The 22,549-nt window shown below is 46.3% G+C and overlaps 1 protein-coding gene and 1 pseudogene across 1 annotated transcript in view; both read left to right on the top strand.

Annotated features, from left to right (window-relative positions):
- The window catches only part of LOC127576545 (zinc finger protein 239-like), a 257,965-nt gene that overhangs the window by 92,427 nt on the left and 142,989 nt on the right, over positions 1 to 22,549 (top strand). The window lies entirely within an intron of this gene.
- Positions 656 to 21,731, top strand: LOC127576611 (Ig heavy chain C region, secreted form-like; annotated as a pseudogene).

Genomic DNA, 22,549 nt, shown 5'->3' with positions numbered 1-22,549 from the left:
ACAGTGGTGAGGGGAGACCTGCCCAGTACCGAGAGCTGAAACTCCTGTTGTCAGGTCTCTGAGAGAGAATATTCCTGGCCTGGTTTCGGCCTCCTTCCACCCGGGAATCTCTGCTTCACATTGATTCTATGGGTGCAGCAAGATTGTGTGGTGATTCATTTTGTCATTTCAGTCTCTTTTGCTCACTAACTGCCTGTATCAATCCCTCTCCTTCAGGGGGATATCTGTACACTGACCGGTGTCCCTCAGTCCCTCTCCTACGGGGGGATATCTGTACACTCACCGGTGTCCCTCAGTCCCTCTCCCTCGGGGGGATAATCTGTACACCGGTGTCCCTCAGTCCCTCTCCTACGGGGGGATATCTGTACATTGACCGGTGTCCCTCAGTCCTTTTCTGGGGTCTCTGGGTGTTTCCGTTTACACAAACGGTTCAACAGTGAAGTTCATGAATCGAGCAGTGTGACAGATCTTTAATCTGGATCTGCTCACTGCCGCTGACCTGCCCCCTGTTGTGGAGACAAACATCTTTTGGGGAAATGAAATCGCTGCTGGGGGCGGGGACAGGAAGCTGCGCCTCTGGTTTCAGTGGGTGGGAGCCTGTTCAAGCCGCGGCTCCCTCTCTCACTCACAGCCCACGTCCCTATTTAAACAGCGCTCACTGCAGCTCCCGACAAAGCCAGCCTGAGCTGAAGCCGCCGATTTCTGGAGTGTCCGAGTCTGGCTCAGTGCACAGGGCGATGGGGGTCGCTCCTTATCTCTGTCTCCTTCTGTCCTGTCTGGCAGGTGGGTGTCCCCGCGGCTTGTGCCCCACCCAGGCCCCGGCTGCTTCTCGGAGGCTCTGTGACCCTCTGCCTGTGGAACTGTTTATTAAAGTCCGCTCTTTTCTCTTTTATTGACAGGCGTGCGATCCGAAGTCGTGCTGACACAGCCCGCGTCAGCGGTGCTAAAGCCCGGGGAGTCCCACCGACTGACCTGTGCAGTCAGTGGGTTCGATCTCAACAATGACGTGAGCTGGCTGAAACAGGTCTCCGGGAAAAGGCTGGAGTGGGTGGCGGAAGTAGAGCGTGATAATGACACATTTTACGCGCCTGGAGTCAAGGGCCAATTCGAGCTTTCCAAGGACAGCAGCACCGTCTATCTGCAAATGAACAACCTGAGAGTGGACGACACGGCCACCTATCACTGTGCGAGAGCTGGGTGGCACAGTGTGAGAGATGGGGGCTCCCTCTATACACAAACCTGCCGCAACAAAACTCTTTCAATTGGGCTCTTCGGGCGCTGCCACCGGCCTTTACCCCGGGACCCGTGGATATAAATCAGATCCCGAGTGGATAATCTGGGAGTGGGAACAAGTTCCACTGAAGATGTGTCTGGAAGGGAACGGAACCACCGAGGAGCAGCAGTCGGTGGAAGCAGAGTGAAAGGTCCCGGTGGGTTGGACCCCGTCCACTTCAGGGCTGGGATGGCCGAGACTGAGTCCTGTTGTGTGGGATACCCGGACACAGACGAGGGATTTATTAAAGCCGCTGGCCGGCTCTGGGCTCCGCTGGATTTCAGGCTGTTTGTGACCTGCGCTGAAACACCGTGATATGGACCACGGCGGTGGGGAGCTGAACACAAACTGGTCCCGACAAATGAGCGTCTGCAGCGCAGCCTGTGTCCACCCACTCCGCATTGCTGCTTCCCAGAGTCAAACACCTGAGGCCTGACTCGGACGGCTGGGGGGAAATGTCCATTTTGGGGCAATTAAAAGCCCAAAAGGAGGCGATTGTGTTTCTGGGCGACGGCGGGAGCCGGTGTCCGCAGACAGGACAAAGGCAAAAAATGCCTCTTTCTTCCCACTCCCGGAAGAGAGAAGCACGGAGTTTGGGATGGAAATACGGGATGCGGCTGCTCCAGGTCCGGACACGGTTCATGTTCACACTTTGCTGGGATTGTTGGATGTGACGGACAAGTGAAGTTACTGCATTGGGACAGTGGGGAGACGCAGCAGTGTGCTTAACTACTGGGGGAACGGAACCTCGCTGACGGTGACTTCAGGTAAGACCAATTCTCAATTCCATCCTCACCCACTTGTATTTCATTAATTTCTGGTATTGGCGAATTCGGTGATTCACCTGAAATCGGTGAGATATTTGGAGCAATGACATGAATCTCCCCGAGATGGGCGGGTTTCTCCAGAGTCAGAACATACCCAGGAACAGTACGACGGTACATCCCCCACCCCACCAGTGAGCTGTCCACAGACCGGGAACAGGCTGCAGGGGAATGGCGTTGGATCTGGTCCTCAGGTTTTGGCTGTGCCTCGACACCAGCCGATTAACCCTCTGTAGTGAGTGAGCTCAGTGTTTGGTTCATGTCTGGGTTCTGATACTCAGCGCCATCTGAACCCACGTTCAGGGGCTGAGCGTTTCAGTGCAGTTTAATGTGTTCCCTGTCAATGACAACAATGGATCTGTTCAGGGTCAAGTTACTGGGTCAGGTTTTACTGTCTGCTGCTTTCATGTTGAAGGTAATTGGATTAAGATACAGTCTGATGGAATGGTCTGCAAATGTATGATCTGGTTGATGGCTCAATATCCGCAGGGGACAGGTGGGTGTCAGTCCTGTCCTGGAATGTCCAGCTTGAGGCCTGTCCCAGGATACAGCACAGTATCGGGCAGCACTGAGGGCACATTGAGAATATCCCAGGATTAATTGATGGGATTAAGGGTTTGGTTTTATTCCCTGGTGGGGAGGTGGGGTTCGGTGGGAGAAGAAGTTTGGACTTGAGAAGGCAGCGGTGGGAGTGGTGCAGGTAAGGCAGGGAATTGAAGGCACAATTACTTCATACATTCCAGGCAGCCTTGCATTGGTGGGTGGGGTGGAGAGGGAAACATTCAGAGTCAATAATGGGTAATAGGGGAGCATTAAAGGGAACGTCTGTTGATGTAGCAGTTGTGACCTGGAACACTGCCTGAATGATGGTGGCAGCCGACTGAAGAGTGACTGTAGAGAGGGAACAGGAGGAGATCCTCCTTTTCTAGGGATACAGGGAAAGAGCAGAGGGAGCAATGGGTTTATTGGGTTAGCTCAACTAAAGGGAAGCACAGATACAATCAGATGAGTGGCCTCGTTCTGTGCTCTGTCATTCAATGGAATATTATTTATTTTGTAAATCTGGCAAATGCTTCCTCAAAGAGATCCCATCAAGTACCCCAGAGCACGAGTTAAATGCAGAATAAAGCTCCCCCCTACTGTCCTGTCAGCTGTGGATTCGATACAAAGTTCCTTCTGTACTCTCCCATCACAAGTTAGACATGGAGTGAGGCTTCCTCTAACCTGTCCCATCACACACTCCCAGGGCATGGGTTAGACACTGAGTGAAGTTACCTCGACACTATCCTGTCACACACTCCCAGGGCATGGGTTAGACGAGTGAAGTTCCCGCTCCACTGTCCTGTTACATATACCAGGGTAGGGACAGAGTGTTAGACACAGAGTAAAGCTTTCTCTACGTTGCTCTGTCAAACACTCCCAGGCTAAATGCTTTAGAACACAGGAAGTTGTTTAGATTGGAAAACAACTTGATGCCGTTTAATTCAAAAACAAAAGTTCAAAACAATGATTCATTTGAACAAGGAGATAATGTTACATGTGGTCCTAAATGCAGGTTTGGCACAACAGTTTTTCTTTGTGTTTTCTGTTGAATTTCAACATATAGAGATCCTCAGTAACTCAATATATTTTATCCATCATTGTGAATTCACTGACAGCGCGTAGTTTAGCTTCCAAGTCAAATTGCTTGATATTTCTGAGCGTTACTGTTCAAAAGAACTGCTTATTCTCAGTTCACAGACAGAGCAACTGCTCAAATTTCTTGCCCTCCTCCATCACCGACCGGGTATGTTTAACAAGTGTTTTCCTACATTAACCAGTGTTGTTTGTGGTTCAGTGAAGGCAGCTGTGAGAGAAACTGCTAACATTTACAGAGTACCTTTCATGGTGTCCCCGAGCACTTCACAGACAATGTAGTACTTTCACAGTACAGCCCTGTTGTAGAGTAGGGAACATAGAACATTACAGCACAATACAGGCCCTTCAGCCCACGATGTTGTGCCGACCTTTTAGCCTAGTCTAAGATCTATCTAACCCTTCCCTCCCACATACCTCTCCATTTTTGTATCATCCATGTGCCTATCTGAGTGTCTTAAATGTCCCCGATGTATCTGCCTCTGCCAGCACCCCTGGCAGCACATTCCATGCACGCGCCACACTCTGTGTAAAAAAAAAACAAACTTGCCTCTGATATCTCCCCTGTACTTTCCTCCAGTCACCTTAAAATTATGCCCCTTCGTGTTAGCCATTTCTGCCCAGGGAAAAAGTCCCTGGCTGTCCATTCGATCTATGCCTGTCATCATCTTGTATACCTCTCAGGTCACCTCTCGCCCTCTTTTGCTCCAAAGAGAAAAGCCCTAGCTCATTCAACCTGTTCTCATAAGACATGCTCTCCAATCCAGGCAGCATCCTGGTAAATCTCCTCTGCATCCTTTTCAAAGCTTCCACATCCTTTCTTTCATGAGGTGATCACAACTAAACACTAAGTGTGGTCTAACCAGTGTTTTATGGAGCTGCAATGTTACCTCGCGGCTCTGAACTGGATCCCCCGACTAATGAAGGCCAACACACCATTCGCCTCCTGAAGAACACTATCAACACACAACAATTTTGAGGGATCTATGGACTTGGACCCTAAGATCCATCTGCTCCTCCACACTGCTGAGAATCCTGCCATTAACCTTGTATTCTGCCTTTAAATTTAACCTTCCAAAGTGAATCACTTCACACTTTTCTGGCTTGAACTCCATCTGCCACTTCTCAGCCCAGCTTTGCATCCTATCAATGTTGCATTGTAACCCTCAACAACCTTCTACACTATCCACAAAACCACCAACCTTCGTGTTAGCTGCAAACTTACCAACCCACCCTTCCACTTCCTCATGTAAATTATTTATAAAAATCACAAAGAGCAGGGGTCCCAGAACAGATCCCTGCGGAACACCACTGGTCACCAACCTCCAGGCAGAACACGCTTCATCTACAACCACACTCTGCCTTCTATGGGCAAGCCAGTTCCGAATCCACGCAGCCAAGTTTCCCTGGATCCCATGCTTCCCGACCTTCTGAATGAGCCTCTCGTGAGGAACCTTATCAAATGCTTTACTAAAGTCCATATACACCAGATCCACTGCTCTATCCTCATCAATGTGTTTTGTCAAATCCTCAAAGAATTCAATCAGGCTCATGAGGCACGACCTGCCCCTCACAAAGCCATGCTGACTTATCCCGAATCAGACTATGTTTCTCCAGATGCTCATCAATACTGTCCCAAAGAATCTTTTCCAATAATTTGCCCACCACTGAAGTCAGACTCACTGGTCTGTAGTTCCCAGGGTTATCCCTACTCCCTTTCTTGAACAATGGAATAATATTTGTCACCCTCCCACCATGTGGTACTACTCCTGTGGCTAGTGAGGATGCAAAGATAATCACCAAGGGCTCAAGTCTCTTCCCTTGCTTCCTGTAGCATCCTGGGATATATCCTGTCCAGCCCAGGGGACTTATCTATTGAAATGTTTTTCAGAGGTTCCAGCTCATCCCCCTTCTTAACATTAACATGTTTAAGCATAGCAGCCTGTTTCACTGCTGTCCCTTGGGGAAGGAGATCTGCCATCCTTACCTAGTCGAGATATTTATGACTCCTGACCCACCAATGTGGTTGACTCCAAATGCCCTCTGAATGGCAGCTCAGACGGGTAATTCATGCTGACTTTACTGGCAATGCCCAGATCCCAAAAGATGAATAAATAAACATCACCAACCTGTGGTGCACACAACAGGACAGAGTAAAATCAGGCCGAGTCTAACCCGAGCTGCTGATTCACCAGTGAGCATTTTGTACAAATACCCAAGTGTAGTTTAATCCCCAGGTTCTTCTTTCAGAAAATCCAGCTCCCTGCTGAACCACCCAGCTCCTGTTCCCCATCCCCTTCACCCCAGCTCCCTGCTGACCCACCCAGCTCCTGTTCCCCCTTAACCCCAGCTCCCTGCTGACCCACCCAGCTCCTGTTCCCCATCCCCTTCACCCCAGCTCCCTGCTGACCCACCCAGCTCCTGTTCCCCCTTAACCCCAGCTCCCTGCTGACCCACCCAGCTCCTGTTCCCCATCCCCTTCACCCCAGCTCCCTGCTGACCCACCCAGCTCCTGTTCCCCCTTAACCCCAGCTCCCTGCTGACCCACCCAGCTCCTGTTCCCCATCCCCTTCACCCCAGCTCCCTGCTGACCCACCCAGCTCCTGTTCCCCCTTCACCCCAGCTCCCTGCTGAACCACCCAGCTCCTGTTCCCCCTTCACCCCAGCTCCCTGCTGACCCACCCAGCTCCTGTTCCCCATCCCCTTCACCCCAGCTCCCTGCTGACAGCTTGGGTGTTTTCCAAAGACCCTGATCCACCACCTGCCCACCATTGGGAACACTGATCCAGATGGAACTGTACTTACCACCTGCTGGTCCTGGGATGTAAACGATCCTTGGCTGCAGATCTCACCGACTGACATTAATGTGCCTCCAGCACTGAAACACTCAGCAGCTCAGGGAACATCTGTGAGGAGAGAAAGAGAGTTAAAATTTCACATCAGTGACCTTTCATCAAATACTTTCAGTCAGGTTTCTGGCAACCACACTGTTTCTATTTTAATTTTGCTGGATTTGTTTTGTTGAAAACGATTTGTTTTTCATTGACTTCCACACCCCAGAACATCCTAAAGCCTTTCCCTGCCCAGCAAGTACTTCTGCAGTGCAGTCACTTTATACACAAGGGGGACTCAACATCCAACTTGTCTGCATCTTGGTCCCACAGACTGAACCAGAAAATGACCTGATGGTCAGTTTGGGTGATGTTGGGAGGGAATGGTCACTTTGGGCCTGCAGTTCCCAAAGCTCTCCACCACTGGGGACCCCTCATCTGAAGTCTGACTCTGTAGTGGATGGGTAGATAGACATTGGTTGGTTGAAGGCCGTCCAGATGGTCCCAGGTCTTTGGTCCAGCAATTCCCCTGTTATCGGGGTTAATGTCGATGAAGAGCAGCAAAGTTCCTCAGTCCACTGCTGACCATCCCTTTCCTGAGCTGCCAAGTACCCGGGAAGCTGAGGATACTGTGGGACGAATGGTGCTGGCTGTGGCTGGCAGTTCCAAAGGGAACCACCAGTGTTCAGCCACTGAGACTGGAGTCAGTCCCAGACCTCCACAGACCCACTGTACCCTGGGATTTACTGAGCGGCAGATGCCACTGGGCCTGTCACCACCCTCCACCACATGGAGCCGGGCCCTGCTGGATTTCCCAGGATTACACTGGGGAATCCACCTCAATGATTCCCTCCCAGGCCGGTCCTGGCAAAGGATCACAGTCCCCATTCATCTGACTGGGGACTCTGGGCCTGCAGAGTCAGGAAGACAGTTAATTCTGAATGACTTCTGGGCAATTATTGTGTTTTTAGTGCACTGCAGATTTATTAATTTAAACAAAACACTAAAATATTATTTGTTGCAGGAATTTAAATCAAATGTCTCAAAGACATTTAAAACCTGTTAAATGACATGACAGCTTTGACACCCCTAACTACCTTGTGTCAGGGGTGTTCTGGGCCCAGAGACCCAGCAGTGTGCTCCCTGAGGCTACTCAATGCTGAGGCCTCAATACACCTCACCGCAGGCCTCCGGCATCCGGAAGCCCAGCGAGGTCCCACCTTTCCCTGTGCAGCAGCGTGGGGAGAGTCCCAGCAGCAGGTTAGAACCAGCACCATTCAGCCCGGTGTGTGTGGATATGGTCCAGCTGGCACCATGCCCTGTGCTTCCTGTCCTGTGACACTTCACCCACAGCACAGGTTGGCTTGTCCCGCTGTTTGACAGAAGTTGTCTCTCCAACGGGCAGTCTGAGATCAGCATTTCACTGGTTGTTTCAGACACAGTCTGAAAGGAATTAGGAAGGGACAATTTCTCTGCTCTGCTTGTCCTTCTGTCAGCCTGAATCACCTGTGTTTACACAGGAATGCAAATGTTCTGAGTTAACAATCCTGACAGCGTCACCTGGAAGAAGTTCTTCAAAATATTGACCACTTTGTTAAATCATGCCCATTGCTCTTGTTTTTTGTCTACTATTTGAAAACAAGATTTTCGCATTTTATCTCCTTCCTCCTAAGCAAACTATTATGAAGTAGATATTATATCATTTTGTTCTGGCCTTGACTTTCCCACTGTTTTTCTCCAAACTTTGTGTTTTGACCAGTACATCAAACAGCCACCTCACCGTTGCACTACTGTGCCTTTGTCTACTGCACTTGAAACTATTTGATGTACTAGTCTAAAACAAGCACCATAGATGTGGGTGAACTTGAAGGTTATTACATATCAAGGACATCCCAGAGTTCTGCGAGAGGTGACTTCAGAGATTGTGAATGCTCTGGTTATTTTTTCCAAGGGTCTGTTGATTCTGGAATTGTACCAGCAGATTGAAGGGTAGCAGATGTAACAGCACTGTGAGGGAGAGAGAATGTCGGAAACTACCAACCTGTTCACCTGATGTCAGTGGCAGAATAATGCTGGAATCTACAATAAAGGATGGAATAACAAAACACCTTGAAAAGGATGATAGGATAGAGCAGAGTCAGCATCCACGAGGAAGTAAAGGGTTAAGAATTTGTGACTCGACATATAACTAATGAAAAAATACCACGCAAGCAAACCCCTGACTCAGGATGAGGTGGTAATTACTGTGTCCGGAACTTGATTGCAAGCCAATTAAACTAAGCAATAAGGGTGATGGTTGTATTAAACAGTAAGTGTGAGGTTTGTCCTAAACAATGAGCGTGATACCTGTCTTTGAATCTCTTGATTGTAAATCAATTATACTGAACAATGAGGGCGATGTCTGTCTTTGAATTTCAGGAGCCTGATCGAAACTTGTGGAGCCGCATTCATTAAGTGTGTGCGACAAGGACGGTATAAATTGATGTCTGCCCCTCTGTATTGTGGAGACCTCCAATAAAGACTCTACATGAGAGTCAGGAGAATTCTTCCTAGCAGTATACTGCTAATAAATGCATTTTAGCAGAATTAATCTGTGTGATTTTGCAGCAGGCAGGAGTGGGAACTTAAAATTGGGATGACACACTGATGAAGAGAAAGTCATGTATGATTGATCTGCTGGAGTCCTTTGAGGATGTGACAAGTAGAATAGATAGGGGAAATGAGAGGATGTGGTGTATTTGGATTTCTAGAAGGCATTCTGTGTAGTATTGCACAGGATATTTGATAACAATGAGAGCATGTGGAATTGGGGATAATGCACTGACGTTTTGGGAATTGATCACTGGATAGAAATCAATGAGTGGGAGTAAACAGATCCTTCTCTGGTTGGCAGGCTTTGACCAGTGGGGTAGCACAGGGATTGGTATTTGGGCCCCAGCTAATCAAGGGCTACATTAACAAGTTGGCTGAGGGTATGACTTGTCATTTCACCAAGTCTGCTGATGGTACTAACCAAGGTTAAGTCTAGAGGAAGATGTAAAGAACTTTTCAGGGGATATGGATAAGCTGAATGAGCAGATGAGGATGTGACATATGGAATACATTGTGGAAAAATGTCATCCATTCAGGCACACATATTAAAAAAGCAGAGTAGTTGTTAAATGGTGAGAGACTGGGTGGTGTTGACCTTCAAAGGGCCTTGTGCAGATGCTGCTGAAGGCTAACATATAGGTGCAGCAAGTGATTAGGAGGGCCAATGGTATGTTTACCCTCATTACAATAAGTCCTCAGGAGTGAGGACTTATTGTGATTGTAGAGGAGTTTGTCAGATGAGAACTGGAATATTTGTGTACAGTTTTGATCTCCTTACTATTGGGTGGGTGCAGGAAAGATTCACTGGACTGGTTCCAGGGACAGTGGGTTTACATCCTGACTGTAAACTACTACCGGTAAACCCTTGGTATGTATTATTGATTAGACAAACTCACCGCCCAACAGTGCAGAAAAAAACATCTTTCTTTTTCAGCACACCCAAAATATTGGGCATGCTGTGAACTGGACATGGTCTTAAAGAGTAAATATACACAATATTCTTACAAAAGAAGTGTGGTAACTTATCGCCAACACCACAACATTGACCAGCAAGGAATCTAGGCATGTAGCAACAGGAGGATGCACTGATCCTCTTATGCCTGTTCTGCCATGGAGTGACGCTGAGGTTGATTTACAACCTAATTCCATAAATGAGCTTTTCCTATCTCTAAATCCTTTTAGCTAAAAGAAATCAGCCTCATATTTTAAATTGAGGCTGGACACACTCTCTGACCCCAACAATCCCGACTGCACAGATATAAATTGCTTTTAGTGATTTCGGAATTTCTCTGGCACTCTGTGTGGGGAATTCTTGATTGAAATAGATAAGATTTTAAGGTTCTTGACAGGCTGGATGTGAAGAGGATGTTTCTTCTTGTAGGAGAATCAAGAATAGGAGGTTATTTTTTCTAAATAAGGGATGGCCTAATTAAAACAGAGATCAGTTGAACTATTTTCTCCCTGAATGTTGTGAGTCTTTACAACTTTTCATCTTAGGGCAGAGTCTTTGAATATTTTTCTGCAGTGGTAGAAAGATACTTGATAAGCAAGAGGTAAAAGGCTACTGTAGGTGGACAGGAATGTGCATTTGAGGTTACCTTCAGATCAGCCATGAGCTTACTAAACGGCAGAGAGGACTTGAGGGGCTGACTGACCTACTCCTGCTCCGAATTCATATGTTTGCCTTTCCTGCTCCCAGAGCCCCTGCAAGTTCTTGTCAACCCACTCTTGTTGGGCAACGTTAGCCTCATCCACTGTTGGCAAACTGCCTTTGGCAGGTATTTGACATCATGTAAGTGGGCCAGAACAAGCCCTGTCCACAACTCTGCTGAAGATAATTCTGACAACTGGTCAAACCACATCCCCTGACTTAATCTCCTGTCAAAGCTGTGAGAACACTGAACATTCAACTAGATTTGAAACTATTCAAACCATTAAGAAAATAAAAAATATTGAACCTACATTTCTTATGAACACTTAAGAATATCTGAAATAATTCAATTAAAGTCAACTACTTACTTCAATACATCAACAATGCATCTTTTCCAGGGAAATGAATTCGGACCAAGTTGTTTCAAGTGGGTTTTGCACCATAACTGGTGAGGAATTGCCACAATGTTCCCTCACTGGACACCCCCACCAGGTGTGCATTGAGGGAAATACCATTGACAGCTAACAGCATTTCAAGCACTTGCTCAGGGTTTCAAAATCACTGCCATTTCTGTTGGTGTAATCCAGGCCAGTGTATTTCCACAGATCCTTTTTTTCTCACCCATGTTATCATTGCCTGCAGGTGGGTCAATAATTAATGTAGGATCTGTGGGGCTGCATGTGTTTGACCTGCTGTGTGAGGTCAGCTGCATGCTGTAGTAAGTTGAATTACGTTTCCGAGGCAGAGTCCAATACGCAGTCACTAATAAACCTCACATTCCGTGCTGGAGACAGAATGAAAATAACAATGCTGTAAATATTTGTATTCTTTCATTCAACACCACCTCTAACACAGCTTGATTATTCAAATAGCTCAGTGCCAACTTTTCTGTAAACTCCTTTGATCTGCTGCTAACATTGTTAATGGAGAAGAAGTGGCTTTGGGGTTAATTCAAGAGCCAGACGTTGCATCACTGGTTTTGTGCTGCACTGGAGTGTCAGCTCAGGTCAGTGGAGTGGGTTCAATCCCATGTCCTTGCACCTCAGAGATATACACATTTAAATCGGTAAGTGCAGCTGGGTGATGGATTTTGAAATGAGCTGGTTTTGTATATAACAACATCTCTCCAGCTGAATCTGTGTGCCATACATTTATTTACAGCAACATCTGCATGAATTTCTTTACCTTTCAGATGTCAAGTCCTTACCATCAGTCTACATCACCTCTTCCAGCAGCATAGAATCTAATCAAGAGGTCAGCCTCCTCTGCCTGGTCAAGGACTTTGAGTCTGTCAGCATCAGTTCAACGTGGTTCACTAACAGTGGAGAGATCACAACTGGAATCAAGGAGTACCCTGTCGTCTTGGGGCAAAATATGAAGTACATGATGAGCAGCTTGCTCCCGAGTTCCTGCAGCGGATTGGAACAGCAATAAAGACTACTCCTGCAAGGCAGGGTACAAGCCAGACAAAATAAAGCAAGCTGATGTGCAGAAACATGAAATAAAAAGTTAGTACAAGACAGTATTTGCAATTCAAAACTTCACTGACATCAGGAATTGGGCAGGAACCTTTGCTGACCTGTGTGCAGTAATGAGTTCTTGTGTGTATTTACTATCCCAGTGGTGCTGTGGATGAAATGGAAAATAATGAGTGTTGGTGTGAAATTGGACGAGGGCAAAATTTTGGTTGCATTTTCAGCCTGTGATATGTCACATTGGATAATCAGTTTGACAATTTTGATGTCAACAAAACTGAATATTGGGTGGATTGGATCACAGCCAGCTGAGGATGTTTCCCTGTTTTGTCTTCATCCATGTCCAGTTCTAAATTCCTCCTGACTTCTTGATTCATAGAATCACACAGGGCAGACGAATGTCCTTTGGCCCATTGTGCCTATGCCAGGATTATGTGGGAGGTGAAGTTAGTCCCACTGCCCCTAAAATTTCTGCTTGGCCTTGGAATTATCCCCATTCAAGTAAGTATCCAATTCTCTCATGAAAATTACCAAAGAATCTGTTTCCATCACCCACATCCAGAGCTGAACAAATGGCTGCATTTGTGAAAAACTTCCTTGAATCTGTCTAGCCTCTTTAACCAAAGTCTGTTCCCAAGCCTCCTGCCAGTGAAAACAGTTCCAGCTCATCTGCTCCTACACTCAGCAACAGGTGTTGGATTCCTGCTCCGTGCACACTCCACCAAACAATTAGATGATGGCTGGGCTGCAACTCAATCCCATTTACCCATCCTTCTCCCCCATCACTGTACAGTGGGACACATTGCTTGGGAGACTTCAGTTATACTGCCAGCCCTCCTAATCACAGCTCATCCCAGCATCTCATTGTGGATTCTACCATGTCAACAGGTCAATGATAAATCAACAACATTGTGGAGATGGCTGGTGTTGATGAACTTGCCCCAGATGTTGGGGGGATGGAGTCCATCTTCACTGTGGCTAATCATTTAATGAAACATATAATAATGTTTTACAGCTCAAGCTCCAGAGATCAGTTCCCTTGTTCCAAACCTGAAGGATGTCCAGATTCAAAAACAAGCTATCCTGGGCTGTTTGATATCTGGATTCTATCCTGACAATATACAAGTTTCCTGGAGAAAAGCTGGATCAGTTCAAATGGGTACTGCTCTCCGTTTTACAATGAGAAACTGCTCTTTCTTTGAAACCGTCAATTACCTGACGGTGCCTATGGACCAATGGAGACAAGTATACTTGTGAAGTGACCCACACACCTTCCAGTTTCAGCAAGAGCATCAGCATGACATATCAAAATGGTGAGTGGTACCTGAGGGCAAATCAATTTACTGTTAGCAACTCAGCCTTGTACTGAGCTACTGTGCTGACACTCACAACAAGTTCACGTCCCAAATGTCAGCATTGTTGGGAGAGGAAAGATGTTCAGTGTTTTGCTTTCAGATGCCGAACTTACCATTAATTTTAACCCGACATCTGGGTGGAAAACGGCCCCTTTTTACTCTCATGGTTTTAGTTGCCACTGTGTCCACTGGTTAGGAGAATGAGGCATTGAGGAAAATACATGTCCCACCTACAGAGCCTGTGGTTAAAACCTCAATGTTTACTTCACACTTTTTCCCAAGCATTATTTTCCCAAGTCACCAAAATCTACTTCCACTTTTTGCCACGAGTGCCTGCTCTACAGATTGTGCACTCACTGGAATGTAGGGCTCCTGGGTTAGTTTTGAAATGACCCCAAGCTCTTAAAGCTTGGTTTATGTCCTCATCTTCCACAGCGTTGAACAAGGTGAAGCAACTTATCATGCTTGGCGTGACATCATGCCTATAGTTTCCTAAAAGCACAGGAAAGGTATTGGGAAGATATGGAACTTCCCAGAAGTTGAAAATGTCTAATGTTTAAATCTATAGATCTTCCAGTTCCAGATGGAAAATGTCCAGAATGTTGTTCGAAGTGTGTGCCGATGTTCATCTACCAGACCAATATCAGTGTGTCACTCTATGATGGTACTCACCACCAGTATCAATGCCACAGTGGAATTTGCAGAATAAAGTGATTTCTGTGTATTGAATCTGTTGTTGAATTTTATTACAATCTTTCTAGTGGATTTAAATCCAACCTATGTTATCCATTGGGATCAAAGTGTCATGGTAGGTGGAGATAACGGCCAATTCAGACTCTTGCCCTCTTACTCGTCCATTTCTTTGTGGACATTGCTGGTTCAGTGTGACTCAGGCTCCAGTCCCACTGCTTGACCAGTCCTGTTCACCCATCTGATTCCAGTTGGCAAGAACTGGAAGCTTATTCTGTTGCGCAGGAAGTGCAGAAGGTGGATGGGAGTGAAATATCTCACTGGTGCAGTAAAATGATGGGTGAACCTTTTAAAAATGTTAATCCTGGGGCAAATTGGAGAGAGAGGACACAGGATCTATTTGGAGTCCTTTCAGTCTCATAGGTTGTGGATGAAAATTCTGGATGGCAAAAACTGATATAGTTCCATTATCCCATCTCCCAGACACTGATATCAGTCAATGAGAAGAATTCAGTAATCACAAAGAAAGCCCCAAGGGTTAGTAGATTTTAAAATACTGGAAGAATAATATTAGCTTTTGGCAATCATAAGGGGAGGTGTTTCAAAACCCAGGGCTGCCAATAAAGTGTTAAACAAGAAGTCAATACTCCCACTGGCCACCAAGATGCAGCAAACCTTGAGACTGACACCAAAATGTGTCAGGGACAGCTGTACATCAAGGCAGTGTCTCTGATATAGGAAATGAGTGAACACTTAAAGAAAAAGGTGTTTGACATCATCACAAAGTGGATTAAACCTGAATTCACAAATCGCTGATAACCTGCAGTGTCTATCCACTGCTGTTTACAAATCCCTGACTATACAATGTGACAGTCCTCGTCCAGACCAATAACAACCCATTGTTAGTTTTGGAAGGAAGGTGCTGACCATTTTTTAAAAAGAGCGCGGTTGATGAAAAGACAACATCTTACATTACAAAACAACAGGGCCTTTGTTTGGCATGGCTGGGGGTTGAGAAGTAGATATCATCAGACATTACCAAACAAAATGACCACTGTCTTACAGTCACTGCCTGCAGAACATGAGTTCAAACAGCAGCCAGAGGCACCCAGCACAGGCAGAGTCACCTTTCCCCAGTAAATGTTAGAGAGTGAAATCAACCTAGATCAAAGTGACCAGGCCTCTAAATGCTACGCAGAACATGCAGTCATCTGTGTAACTGAATTGACGATGCTGCTTTGGGAGGAAAGTGGTGGTGCAGAAAACGTGTAATGAATTATTCAGTCATTCTATTCCCAGTCCAGTGATTCAGTTGTGAAATGGGGGAAAGTGCATGTTCTGCAGAAATAATCCCCAATTAGTAGCGAGAGGAAGATTTCTGTAACTTCTAATTCACGGGTTACATGATCAATGCAAATAAATCCTTCCTTCACAGGAATCCATCCACCACTTCCTTGTAAGTTATTCCTTTGAAATATTGAAACACCTCAACAACTTCACTGGAGCACAATCACACAAAACTGAGAATAACCCAGGGCAGGTGCCCAAAAACTTGTGTGAAATGGCAAGGCCAGAATTTCATGTGCATCACTGATTGCTCTAGAACTGAGGGGCTTGCTGGGCCATTTCTGATGGCAGTTCAGATTCAGCCGTATTGCTGCAGGTCAGGAGTCACATACCAGCCAGACCAGATGTGGATGACAGATTTCGTCCCCTGAAGAACAACAGTGAACTGGATGGGTTTTATGACAGTACAAAACTTTCCACAGTCCCCACCACCAATGCGAGCTTTTTACTCCAGAATGCATTTATTAATTGAATTTAAATTCCCAGTTGCCAGGTGGGATTTGAACTCCATCACCAGATCATCAGCCCAGCAATTTATGGATACACCCCTAGCATAGCTGCTCATTTCAAGGAGGAGAGACTAGGGTCTGCTGTGGAAGTTTACTAAGTGTGCTTCAGTGTTTGTAAGCAAGACTGCTAAAGACACAGCCACCAACAGAAGGAGTGCAGGTGTATGAGTGACCAGAGTTGGAAGGATGCAACCTTTACTGAAGGTTGTGTGGGAGGTGAAGGTTGCAGAGATGGGGAAGGGCACGGTCACAGTAAGACTGGAATGTCAGGATGTGAAGTTTCAAAAGTGAATGAATCCCAGGTTCAGCCTAGACAGAGAAAAGGATTCTCATTGATTCACAGTGCTCAGTGTTACTCATCAATGCCACAGGGGCTCCAAGCAGAGAATATACTGAACTGTGTCTCTGCCAAGGAACCTGCATGCTTCTTTTCTCTCTCACAGTAACTAAACGTTGCTCAGCCTCACTGTAAACTTATTGGTCACAGTCATTGGAAAGGGATTCAAAACCTTGTTGGCACGTCTTTTGTTCTGATTTTATTTTCACAGTCAAAACTTGCAGCAATATGTGAAACTCTGGGTGTTTCTGTCATTCTATCTCCAGTAAATACTGCTGTAATAGAGAAGTAATAGAGCAATAGAGAAGTCTCCAGTAAGATTCTGAACTTTTCCATTTTCAATCCACAGAATCATCTGTCTTTATTCAAAATCCTGGCATTGAAGAGATGTGGATCAACAAGACCGCTGTCCTGAAGTGCACCATTATCTGTACTGATCCGAGCAAGGTCCACATCTCTTGGGAGGTGAGCGGGAAGGACAGAACTAAAGAAGTTGTGACCCGACCACCGGAGAGGGAAGGGATCCGAAACACAGTGATCAGTGAACTCTGGACCAGTGTGGAGGAGTGGTTCAGTGGGGTGGAGTATGTGTGCTCCGCTCAAGGGCCTCCTCCATCCACACCAGTGTCAGCAGGAACAAAAAGTACCAAAGGTGGGCAAGAGATCAATGATTAAACGGCCAACGTTAGTTACCTGAGTAAAAGTGGTTTACTCGTCTATTGTTTGTTTGCTCGTCTATTCCAGTCGAGACAAAGGGTCCCAAGGTCAGACTGCTGCCTCCACCACAGGAAGAGACCAAGAATAGGAGCACGGCCATCCTCGAGTGTGTGGTCTCTGGATTCTACCCCGACCTCATAAACGTCACCTGGGAGAAAGGTGGCTCCGTGATCACCTCCAACACCAGCGCTACACCGACTGCTCTGGAGCAGGGGGGTACTTTCAGTGCCAGCTACTTCCTGACTGTGAGCTTACAGGAGTGGAAGTCAGACTCAGTCTTCAGCTGCATAGTGACACATCAACCCTCCAACACCTGTATCAAGAAGCAAGTGAAGGACATCCAAGGTAGGGACTGGGACTCACCCATAATTGAAATTGTTTGCTTTGCACTATAAACTCTGCCAGACAAGGTCAACACCGAAACATGGTGCAGCTCTGTTTTGGGTATGTGAGTGAAATGATAATCTAGAAGTCTGGCCAGAGAAATAGAAACATAGAAAACCTACAGCACAATTCAGGCCCTTCAGCCCACAAAGCTGTGCCAAACATGTCCCTACCCTAGAAATTACTAGGCTTACCCATAGCCCTCTATTTTTCTCAGCTCCATGTACCTATCCAACAGTCTCTTAAAAGACCCTATCGTATCCGCCCATTCCACACACTCACCACTCTCTGAGTAAAAAACTTACACTGACATCTCCTCTATACCTACTCCCCAGCACCTTAAACCTATGTCCTTTTGTGGCCACCATTTCAGCCCTAGGGAAAAGCCTCTGACTATCCACCCAATCAATGCCTCTCATCATCTTATATACCTCAGGTACATCAGGTCCCCCCTCCTCCTTCACTCCAAGTAGAAAAGGCCCAGTTCCCTCAAACTGCTTTCATAAGGCATGCTCCGCATTCCAGGCAGCATCCTTGTAAATATCCTCTGCACCCTTTCTATGGCTTCCACATCCTTCCTGTAGTGAGGCGACCAAAACTGAGCACAGTACTCCAAGTGGGGTCTGACCAGGGTCCAATATAGCTGCAAAAATACCTCCCGGCTCCCAAATTCAATTCCCCGATTGATGAAGGACAATACACCATACGCCTTCTTAACCACAGAGTCAACCTGCACAGCCGCTTTGAGCGTCCTATGGACTCGGACCCCAAGATCCTTCTGATCCTCCACACCGCCAAGAGTCATACCATTAATACTATATTCTGCCATCATATTTGACCTACCAAAATGAACCACTTCACACTTATCTGGGTTGAACTGCATCTGCCACTTCTCAGTCCAACTTTGCATCCTATCTATGTCCCGCTGTAACCTCTGACAGCCCTCTATACTATCCACAACACCTCCAACCTTTGTGTCATCCGCAAACTTACTAACCCATTCCTCCACTTCCTCATCCAGGTCGTTTATAAAAATCACAAAGAGTAAGGGTCCCAGATGCAAATAATTGCATCTCTGAAAACATTTTCATAATTTGAGGACAATCTAAACCATTTCACTGGACAGACACCCTGGAAAGCACTGAATTTTAAAATATAAAGCAGATGTGCTGGAATATTTTTCACCTGAAACGCTAACTCTGTTCGCTGAAACTCTAGTCAGCTGCATCTGGAGTATTGCATTCAGTTCTGGTTGCCCCATTACAGGAAGGATGTGGAGGCTGTGGAGAGGGTGCAGAAAAGGTTTACCAGGATGCTGTCTGGATTGGAGGGCATGTGCTATAAGGAAAGGTTGGACAAACTTGGGTTGTTCTCCAGGAGTGTTGGAGGCTGAGGGGAGACCTGATAGAAGTTTATAACATTATGAGAGGCATAGATAGAGTAGACAGCTGGTATATTTTTCTCAAGGTCGAAATGCCTAATACCAGATAGAGGGCATGCATTTAAGGTGAGAGGGGGTAAGTCCAAAGGAAATGTGCAGGGCAAGTTTTATACACAATGAGTGGTGGGTGCCTGGAATGCACAGGCAGGGGTGGTAGTGGAGGCAAATACGGTAGAGGTGTTTAAGAGGCTCTTCGACAGGCACATGAATGTACAGAGAATAGAGGGATATGGACATTGTGTTGACAGAAGGGATTAGTTTAGTTAGGCATTTACTTACTACTTTAATTAGTTCAGCACAATATCGTGGGCCAAAGGCCCTGTTCTTGTGCTGTACTGTTCCATGTTCTAATCGAGAAAGAATGCATTTAAAATTTTGTGACAAAAACTAAATATTTCTGATGCTTAAATTTTAAGATATAAAGGAAAAGTACTGGAATAGTTTTCACCTGAAAGGTTAGCTGTGTTTCCCTCTCCACAGACACAGCCTGAAATGCTGGGTAATTTCTGTATTTGTTTTAATAACTGTTAAAGTGAAACAGCAAAAATAATGTAAGAGCCAAACTTGTTCATGTCCATTCCTTCAGGGTGTTTACCCTGTCTGCTCAATAGAGGAGCTTCATTCCTTCACCAGTGTAGATAGTCTCAACTGATCTTGATGGGACCGGCAAAGCATTCACTGGAGATGAGCAAGAAATGTCGGTCCTGTCAGTGACACACTCGTCCACTGGGAAATGATGAAATAATAATTGTGATGTTTCTCCCAGATGAATGTTCAGATACCCGCCCCTCAGTCACTTTAAGCAAACCTTCCTTCGAAGAGATCTGGACAAACAGGACGGCGACTATTCTGTGTAAGGTGGTTCACAGTGATTTACAGGGATTCAGGGTAACCTGGCAGGTGGACGGAGGGAAGAGAGAAGATGGGGTGTGGACTCAGGGTCCACACAGTGACAGAGGTGAAGACACGATCACCAGCAGACTGACAGTCCCTGCTGCAGAGTGGGAGACTGGGGCTGAGTACTTGTGTCGGGTGGAGGACAAGAGTTTGCCAACGCCGGAGAAGAGATCCATCAAGAAGGACACAGGTACGTGTGGAGAGAGCTTGGTGTGGGTCTGATCTTCACAAATGGACAGATTTATCACCTTCCAGCACTGTGATAGACCGGCAGATAATGAGCAGGAGGTCATTGGGTCCCTCCATCCTGCTCAACCATTCAATATGGTCTCGGCTGATCACCCATATTCAGTCCCCTGTTCCTGTTCTCTCTCCGTATCCTTTGATCCCTTCACCCAAAGAAATATATACATTTCACTCTTGAATATATTTAATGACTAGGCTTAAACTGCTTTCTGTAGGAGGGAATTCCACAGGTTCTCACTCCCTCTCACACCTACACAGCTTAGACTGCCACCCCTGGTCCTGGATTCCCCCACCATCCCCCAACATTCTTCCTTCATCCAGTCTGTCCAGTCCTGGTAAGAATTTGACAGGTTTCTATGGGATTCCCTCTCATTCTTCTAAACTCTAGTGAATGCCCAGTACAGTTTGTCAGAGGGTGTGAGGGACCAAAAGAAGATTGAACCCTCCTGATTAACCACATCAGTAAAATCCCAAATCCCCACAGCAGCCTCACCCAAAACCACATTGGCTCCTGCGTGGTGAGTTCCTGTGATGGGGTGGAGGGAGAGGGATTTGTACCTTTCACAGCATGAGGTTGAGACTGGGTCAAGTCAGCGACTGGAAGGGCAGGGAGGTTAGGGACAGACTGAAGGGGAGATAGAACAGACAGCACAGGATGACACAAGTCCAGGGGCTGAGTTCCACTTTCTGTGAGGGAAAAGCCTTTAGTTTCAGGTAAAGTGAAGTCCCTCAAAATGCAGATGTTGCCCATGTTGGTATAAGACCAGAATATGTTGCATTGGGAATTATTGAAAGATTCGGTCTAACTGAGGTTCTCTGTTCCCAGGTGGTGTTGTGACTCGTCCTCACGTCTACCTCCTCCCCCCTTCATCGGATGAGGTAGAGACAGATCAGACGGTGACCTTGATGTGCCTGGTCACCAAGTTCTCTCCTGCAGAGATCTACGTGGCCTGGATGGCCAATGACACCCTTCTGAAGACAGGATTCGTGAACCAGCCGGTAACCAAGGACACCAGAAACAGCTGGAACACAATGACCAGTCAGTTGAAGGTTTCTCCAGAGGACTGGAATAGTGGCACCACTTTCTCCTGTGTGGTGGGACATGAGTCGATCACAACCAGTCTGTTCCGAAGCATCAATAAATCTCACAGCAAACCCACTCTGGTCAATCTTTCACTTGTTCTGACTGATAGTTTTAAATCTTGTGTATAAAACGGCATGATTCAATCAATAAAACCCTTGTTTTGATAGTTTTATGATTATTAACTGTCACAGAGGATAGTTTAACTCATTAAAACATGGTCATAATCTGGACCTTTTAAAATAATTAAGAACAAAATTAGAATCAAGAATCCAATTAAGCTACAAACATGATTCACCACAAATCTCGGAGCTTCTGGGTCCTGTTTCAGACCTCTTACTGCCATGTTCAAAAGGATTTCAACACTGTGTGGGATCGCATTAAGTATTAAATCTTTGTATGTGTTGATGTACTGATCCAAGTTCAATAAATGTGACATGAAAATGTTTGGTTTGTGAGTGTCCCTTGTTGGTGTGGTTTTTGGAGACAGGAAATGAGTAACTTTGTACATGAGGTGTGGTAGGTGATGCACACTCAGGGGGAAATAGGCGCGTTTAGATCAACGGTGTCCTCACACCATCCCTAGATCTGTTGTCAACTGATGGACAGAGATTGTTTGCGATCATTAGCCAACAACTCCATTATCACTGTGTCATGTGACAGAAGGTGAACGGATTGCACCATGGTCTTTCCGAGTCTAACTGTCACAATGTACTCCAAGCAAACCCCCACACAGCAAATTGGATGTGGTCAGATCTTCCGTGTTTAGCTGCTCGTTGCATGATCAATATTGGCTGAGAACTCCGAGGAGAACTCTCATATTCCTCTTCCAGTTGTGTCAGGGGCTGACTGAGATCTACTTGATAAGCCTCTGCTTAAAGCCTCATCCCAATGACAGCACCTCAAATGGTGGATCTGACCCTCTGGACTTCTCTGGAGTGTTGGTCTTGATTATCGGTGCAAGGCCCTGGAGAGAAATTAGAACTCACAACCTCTGACCCAGAGGAGACATTGTGAACCACTGACCCACACATGACATCTGTGTCAAACAAGGGGGATCACTGTCCTCAGTCAGCTTGCTGTTGCTCACCAGCTCTGCACGTATGAGGCTGAATAAAATAAATGTCTCAATGTTGGGAATTGTTCTATTCCAGTGGCGCAGTTAAACCTCTGTGTCTCAGGACAGTCATACGCTGACAGAGGCTGGATGGTCTGGGTCTATATTCCTTGGAGTTTAGAAGAATGAGGGATGTCTTTACTCAAA

This window comes from Pristis pectinata, chromosome 12, assembly GCF_009764475.1.
Source record: "Pristis pectinata isolate sPriPec2 chromosome 12, sPriPec2.1.pri, whole genome shotgun sequence".
Classification (NCBI taxonomy): domain Eukaryota; kingdom Metazoa; phylum Chordata; class Chondrichthyes; order Rhinopristiformes; family Pristidae; genus Pristis; species Pristis pectinata.
This window is presented reverse-complemented; position numbering and strand designations above follow the sequence as displayed.